A 6,000-nucleotide genomic window follows, 5' to 3' on the forward strand; every position below is an offset into this window, starting at 1 on the left:
AACCAGGTTTTATACAGTAGCACATAAGGAGTGAGAAAGCTGCTGAGGCTCGACGTTACACTTTTACAAAAACAATCATTAGTTAGATATAAACGGCAGTAATTGATTCAGTAGGACTCCTTATCCATGTAAACGATCATTGTGACATCTGAATTCATTAATTATCTGAAATACACTGCGTGTGCGTGTGATGTTAAATGTTTGAACCAAGGTTAACGGTTAAAGTGTCAGAGAATGGGTGGTGATTTTTTGACGTCCTCCCATGATCTGAAGTGAGCGTGCGTGTTTGTGTTGGTGAAAGTTTAAGAAATGTACAACTGTCGTTTCAGCTCTCTGGTGCTCCCTGCTGGCAGTATCACTATACTGTCCTCATGTTTCACAAAAATAGTTTTGAGAGACGTTGTCAGTCTTTGTATGTTGCTTAAATCCTCCAAAGCGGTTGGCAGTAAACATCAGGTCACGGTAGGTCACGGTAGGCCACGGAGGCAATGAGCTCGAGTTGAAAAAGGAAAAGATTACAGCACCTGGTATTCCCAGGCGGTCTCCCATACAAGTACTAACCAGGCCCGACCCTGCTTAGCTTCCGAGATAAGACGAGATCGGGCGTGTTCAGGGTGGTATGGCCGTAATCAATTAGTGTAGGCGCAAAACCTGGTTTTATACAGTAGCACATAAGGAGTGAGAAAGCTGCTGAGGCTCGACGTTACACTTTTACAAAAACAATCATTAGTTAGATATAAACGGCAGTAATTGATTCAGTAGGACTCCTTATCCATGTCAACGATCATTGTGACATCTGAATTCATTAATTATCTGAAATACACTGCGTGTGCGTGTGATGTTAAATGTTTGAACCAAGGTTAACGGTTAAAGTGTCAGAGAATGGGTGGTGATTTTTTGACGTCCTCCCATGATCTGAAGTGAGCGTGCGTGTTTGTGTTGGTGAAAGTTTAAGAAATGTACAACTGTCGTTTCAGCTCTCTGGTGCTCCCTGCTGGCAGTATCACTATACTGTCCTCATGTTTCACAAAAATAGTTTTGAGAGACGTTGTCAGTCTTTGTATGTTGCTTAAATCCTCCAAAGCGGTTGGCAGTAAACATCAGGTCACGGTAGGTCACGGTAGGCCACGGAGGCAATGAGCTCGAGTTGAAAAAGGAAAAGCTTACAGCACCTGGTATTCCCAGGCGGTCTCCCATCCAAATACTAACAAGGCCCGACCCTGCTTAGCTTCCGAGATCAGACGAGATCGGGCGTGTTCAGGGTGGTATGGCCGTAAGCAATTAGTGCAGGCGCAAAACCTGGTTTTATACAGTAGCACATAAGGAGTGAGAAAGCTGCTGAGGCTCGACGTTACACTTTTACAAAAACAATCATTAGTTAGATATAAACGGCAGTAATTGATTCAGTAGGACTCCTTATCCATGTAAACGATCATTGTGACATCTGAATTCATTAATTATCTGAAATACACTGCGTGTGCGTGTGATGTTAAATGTTTGAACCAAGGTTAACGGTTAAAGTGTCAGAGAATGGGTGGTGATTTTTTGACGTCCTCCCATGATCTGAAGTGAGCGTGGGTGTTTGTGTTGGTGAAAGTTTAAGAAATGTACAACTGTCGGTTCAGCTCTCTGGTGCTCCCTGCTGGCAGTATCACTATACTGTCCTCATGTTTCACAAAAACAGTTTTGAGAGACGTTGTCAGTTTTTGTATGTTGCTTAAATCCTCCAAAGCGGTTGGCAGTAAACATCAGGTCACGGTACGCCACGGAGTCAATGAGCTCGAGTTGAAAAAGAAAAAGCTTACAGCACCTGGTATACCTAGGCGGTCTCCCATCCAAGTACTAACCAGGCCCGACCCTGCTTAGCTTCCGATATCAGACGAGATCGGGCGTGTTCAGGGTGGTATGGCTGTAAGCAATTAGTTCAGGCGCAAAACCAGGTTTTATACAGTAGCACATAAGGAGTGAGAAAGCTGCTGAGGCTCGACGTTACACTTTTACAAAAACAATCATTAGTTAGATATAAACGGCAGTAATTGATTCAGTAGGACTCCTTATCCATGTAAACGATCATTGTGACATCTGAATTCATTAATTATCTGAAATACACTGCGTGTGCGTGTGATGTTAAATGTTTGAACCAAGGTTAACGGTTAAAGTGTCAGAGAATGGGTGGTGATTTTTTGACGTCCTCCCATGATCTGAAGTGAGCGTGCGTGTTTGTGTTGGTGAAAGTTTAAGAAATGTACAACTGTCGTTTCAGCTCTCTGGTGCTCCCTGCTGGCAGTATCACTATACTGTCCTCATGTTTCACAAAAACAGATTTGAGAGACGTTGTCAGTTTTTGTATGTTGCTTAAATCCTCCAAAGCGGTTGGCAGTAAACATCAGGTCACGGTAGGTCACGGTAGGCCACGGAGGCAATGAGCTCGAGTTGAAAAAGAAATTGCTTACAGCACCTGGTATTCCCAGGCGGTCTGCCATCCAAGTACTAACCAGGCCCGACCCTGCTTAGCTTCCGAGATCAGACGACTTCGGGCGTGTTCAGGGTGGTATGGCCGTAAGCAATTAGTGCAGGCGCAAAACCAGGTTTTATACAGTAGCACATAAGGAGTGAGAAAGCTGCTGAGGCTCGACGTTACACTTTTACAAAAACAATCATTAGTTAGATATAAACGGCAGTAATTGATTCAGTAGGACTCCTTATCCATGAAAACGATCATTGTGACATCTGAATTCATTAATTATCTGAAATACACTGCGTGTGCGTGTGATGTTAAATGTTTGAACCAAGGTTAACGGTTAAAGTGTCAGAGAATGGGTGGTGATTTTTTGACGTCCTCCCATGATCTGAAGTGAGCGTGCGTGTTTGTGTTGGTGAAAGTTTAAGAAATGTACAACTGTCGGTTCAGCTCTCTGGTGCTCCCTGCTGGCAGTATCACTATACTGTCCTCATGTTTCACAAAAACAGTTTTGAGAGACGTTGTCAGTTTTTGTATGTTGCTTAAATCCTCCAAAGCGGTTGGCAGTAAACATCAGGTCACGGTACGCCACGGAGTCAATGAGCTCGAGTTGAAAAAGAATAATCTAACAGCACCTGGTATTCCCAGGCGGTCTCCCATCCAAGTACTAACCAGGCCCGACCCTGCTTAGCTTCAGAGATCAGACGAGATCGGGCGTGTTCAGGGTGGTATGGCCGTAAGCAATTAGTGCAGGCGCAAAACCAGGTTTTATACAGTAGCACATAAGGAGTGAGAAAGCTGCTGAGGCTCGACGTTACACTTTTACAAAAACAATCATTAGTTAGATATAAACGGCAGTAATTGATTCAGTAGGACTCCTTATCCATGTAAACGATCATTGTGACATCTGAATTCAATAATTATCTGAAATACACTGCGTGTGCGTGTGATGTTAAATGTTTGAACCAAGGTTAACGGTTAAAGTGTCAGAGAATGGGTGGTGATTTTTTGACGTCCTCCCATGATCTGAAGTGAGCGTGCGTGTTTGTGTTGGTGAAAGTTTAAGAAATGTACAACTGTCGGTTCAGCTCTCTGGTGCTCACTGCTGGCAGTATCACTATACTGTCCTAATGTTTCACAAAAATAGTTTTGAGAGACGTTGTCAGTCTTTGTATGTTGCTTAAATCCTCCAAAGCGGTTGGCAGTAAACATCAAGTCACGGTAGGTCACGGTAGGCTACGGGGGCAATAAGCTCGAGTTGAAAAAGGAAAAGCTTACAGCACCTGGTATTCCCAGGCGGTCACCCATCCAAGTACTAACCAGGCCCGACCCTGCTTAGCTTCCGAGATCAGACGAGATCGGGCGTGTTCAGGGTGGTATGGCCGTAAGCAATTAGTGCAGGCACAAAACCAGGTTTTATACAGTAGCACATAAGGAGTGAGAAAGCTGCTGAGGCTCGACGTTACACTTTTACAAAAACAATCATTAGTTAGATATAAACGGCAGTAATTGATTCAGTAGGACTCCTTATCCATGTAAACGATCATTGTGACATCTGAATTCATTAATTATCTGAAATACACTGCGTGTGCGTGTGATGTTAAATGTTTGAACCAAGGTTAACGGTTAAAGTGTCAGAGAATGGGTGGTGATTTTTTGACGTCCTCCCATGATCTGAAGTGAGCGTGCGTGTTTGTGTTGGTGAAAGTTTAAGAAATGTCCAACTGTCGTTTCAGCTCTCTGGTGCTCCCTGCTGGCAGTATCACTATACTGTCCTCATGTTTCACAAAAATAGTTTTGAGAGACGTTGTCAGTCTTTGTATGTTGCTTAAATCCTCCAAAGCGGTTGGCAGTAAACATCAGGTCACGGTAGGTCACGGTAGGCCACGGAGGCAATGAGCTCGAGTTGAAAAGGGAAAAGCTTACAGCACCTGGAATTCCCAGGCGGTCTCCCATCCAAGTACTAACAAGGCCCGACCCTGCTTAGCTTCCGAGATCAGACGAGATCGGGCGTGTTCAGGGTGGTATGGCCGTAAGCAATTAGTGCAGGCGCAAAACCTGGTTTTATACAGTAGCACATAAGGAGTGAGAAAGCTGCTGAGGCTCGACGTTACACTTTTACAAAAACAATCATTAGTTAGATATAAACGGCAGTAATTGATTCAGTAGGACTCCTTATCCATGTAAACGATCATTGTGACATCTGAATTCATTAATTATCTGAAATACACTGCGTGTGCGTGTGATGTTAAATGTTTGAACCAAGGTTAACGGTTAAAGTGTCGGAGAATGGGTGGTGATTTTTTGACGTCCTCCCATGATCTGAAGTGAGCGTGCGTGTTTGTGTTGGTGAAAGTTTAAGAACTGTACAACTGTCGGTTCAGCTCTCTGGTGCTCCCTGCTGGCAGTATCACTATACTGTCCTCATGTTTCACAAAAACAGTTTTGAGAGACGTTGTCAGTTTTTGTATGTTGCTTAAATCCTCCAAAGCGGTTGGCAGTAAACATCAGGTCACGGTACGCCACGGAGTCAATGAGCTCTAGTTGAAAAAGAAAAAGCTTACAGCACCTGGTACACCTAGGCGGTCTCCCATCCAAGTACTAACCAGGCCCGACCCTGCTTAGCTTCCGAGATCAGACGAGATCGGGCGTGTTCAAGGTGGTATGGCCGTAAGCAATTAATGCAGGCGCAAAACCAGGTTTTATACAGTAGCACATAAGGAGTGAGAAAGCTGCTGAGGCTCGACGTTACACTTTTACAAAAACAATCATTAGTTAGATATAAACGGCAGTAATTGATTCAGTAGGACTCCTTATCCATGTAAACGATCATTGTGACATCTGAATTCATTAATTATCTGAAATACACTGCGTGTGCGTGTGATGTTAAATGTTTGAACCAAGGTTAACGGTTAAAGTGTCAGAGAATGGGTGGTGATTTTTTGACGTCCTCCCATGATCTGAAGTGAGCGTGCGTGTTTGTGTTGGTGAAAGTTTAAGAACTGTACAACTGTCGGTTCAGCTCTCTGGTGCTCCCTGCTGGCAGTATCACTATACTGTCCTCATGTTTCACAAAAACAGTTTTGAGAGACATTGTCAGTTTTTGTATGTTGCTTAAATCCTCCAAAGCGGTTGGCAGTAAACATCAGGTCACGGTACGCCACGGAGTCAATGAGCTCGAGTTGAAAAAGAAAAAGCTTACAGCACCTGGTATACCTAGGCGGTCTCCCATCCAAGTACTAACCAGGCCCGACCCTGCTTAGCTTCCGAGATCAGACGAGATCGGGCGTGTTCAAGGTGGTATGGCCGTAAGCAATTAATGCAGGCGCAAAACCAGGTTTTATACAGTAGCACATAAGGAGTGAGAAAGCTGCTGAGGCTCGACGTTACACTTTTACAAAAACAATCATTAGTTAGATATAAACGGCAGTAATTGATTCAGTAGGACTCCTTATCCATGAAAACGATCATTGTGACATCTGAATTCATTAATTATCTGAAATACACTGCGTGTGCGTGTGATGTTAAATGTTTGAACC

The 6,000-nt window shown here is 43.8% G+C and overlaps 9 non-coding genes across 9 annotated transcripts; all 9 read right to left on the bottom strand.

Moving 5' to 3' along the window:
- Positions 1-512: 512 nt before the first annotated feature.
- LOC130377749 (5S ribosomal RNA) lies at positions 513-631 on the bottom strand. The gene has a single exon (XR_008894335.1). It is a non-coding gene; the product is annotated as a 5S ribosomal RNA (ribosomal RNA).
- Positions 632-1,160: 529 nt separating this feature from the next.
- On the bottom strand, positions 1,161-1,279 carry LOC130377734 (5S ribosomal RNA). Its single transcript, XR_008894320.1, has one exon. It is a non-coding gene; the product is annotated as a 5S ribosomal RNA (ribosomal RNA).
- Positions 1,280-1,798: 519 nt separating this feature from the next.
- LOC130377758 (5S ribosomal RNA) lies at positions 1,799-1,917 on the bottom strand. The gene has a single exon (XR_008894343.1). It is a non-coding gene; the product is annotated as a 5S ribosomal RNA (ribosomal RNA).
- Positions 1,918-2,446: 529 nt separating this feature from the next.
- Positions 2,447-2,565, bottom strand: LOC130377785 (5S ribosomal RNA). Its single transcript, XR_008894369.1, has one exon. It is a non-coding gene; the product is annotated as a 5S ribosomal RNA (ribosomal RNA).
- Positions 2,566-3,084: 519 nt separating this feature from the next.
- Positions 3,085-3,203, bottom strand: LOC130377754 (5S ribosomal RNA). Its single transcript, XR_008894339.1, has one exon. It is a non-coding gene; the product is annotated as a 5S ribosomal RNA (ribosomal RNA).
- Positions 3,204-3,732: 529 nt separating this feature from the next.
- LOC130377704 (5S ribosomal RNA) lies at positions 3,733-3,851 on the bottom strand. Its single transcript, XR_008894291.1, has one exon. It is a non-coding gene; the product is annotated as a 5S ribosomal RNA (ribosomal RNA).
- A 529-nt stretch (positions 3,852-4,380) lies between these two features.
- On the bottom strand, positions 4,381-4,499 carry LOC130377705 (5S ribosomal RNA). The gene has a single exon (XR_008894292.1). It is a non-coding gene; the product is annotated as a 5S ribosomal RNA (ribosomal RNA).
- Positions 4,500-5,018: 519 nt separating this feature from the next.
- Positions 5,019-5,137, bottom strand: LOC130377745 (5S ribosomal RNA). Its single transcript, XR_008894331.1, has one exon. It is a non-coding gene; the product is annotated as a 5S ribosomal RNA (ribosomal RNA).
- A 519-nt stretch (positions 5,138-5,656) lies between these two features.
- LOC130377731 (5S ribosomal RNA) lies at positions 5,657-5,775 on the bottom strand. Its single transcript, XR_008894317.1, has one exon. It is a non-coding gene; the product is annotated as a 5S ribosomal RNA (ribosomal RNA).
- Between the last annotated feature and the right edge of the window lie 225 nt (positions 5,776-6,000).

This window comes from Gadus chalcogrammus, chromosome 23 (genome assembly GCF_026213295.1).
Source record: "Gadus chalcogrammus isolate NIFS_2021 chromosome 23, NIFS_Gcha_1.0, whole genome shotgun sequence".
In the NCBI taxonomy this organism is placed as follows: domain Eukaryota; kingdom Metazoa; phylum Chordata; class Actinopteri; order Gadiformes; family Gadidae; genus Gadus; species Gadus chalcogrammus.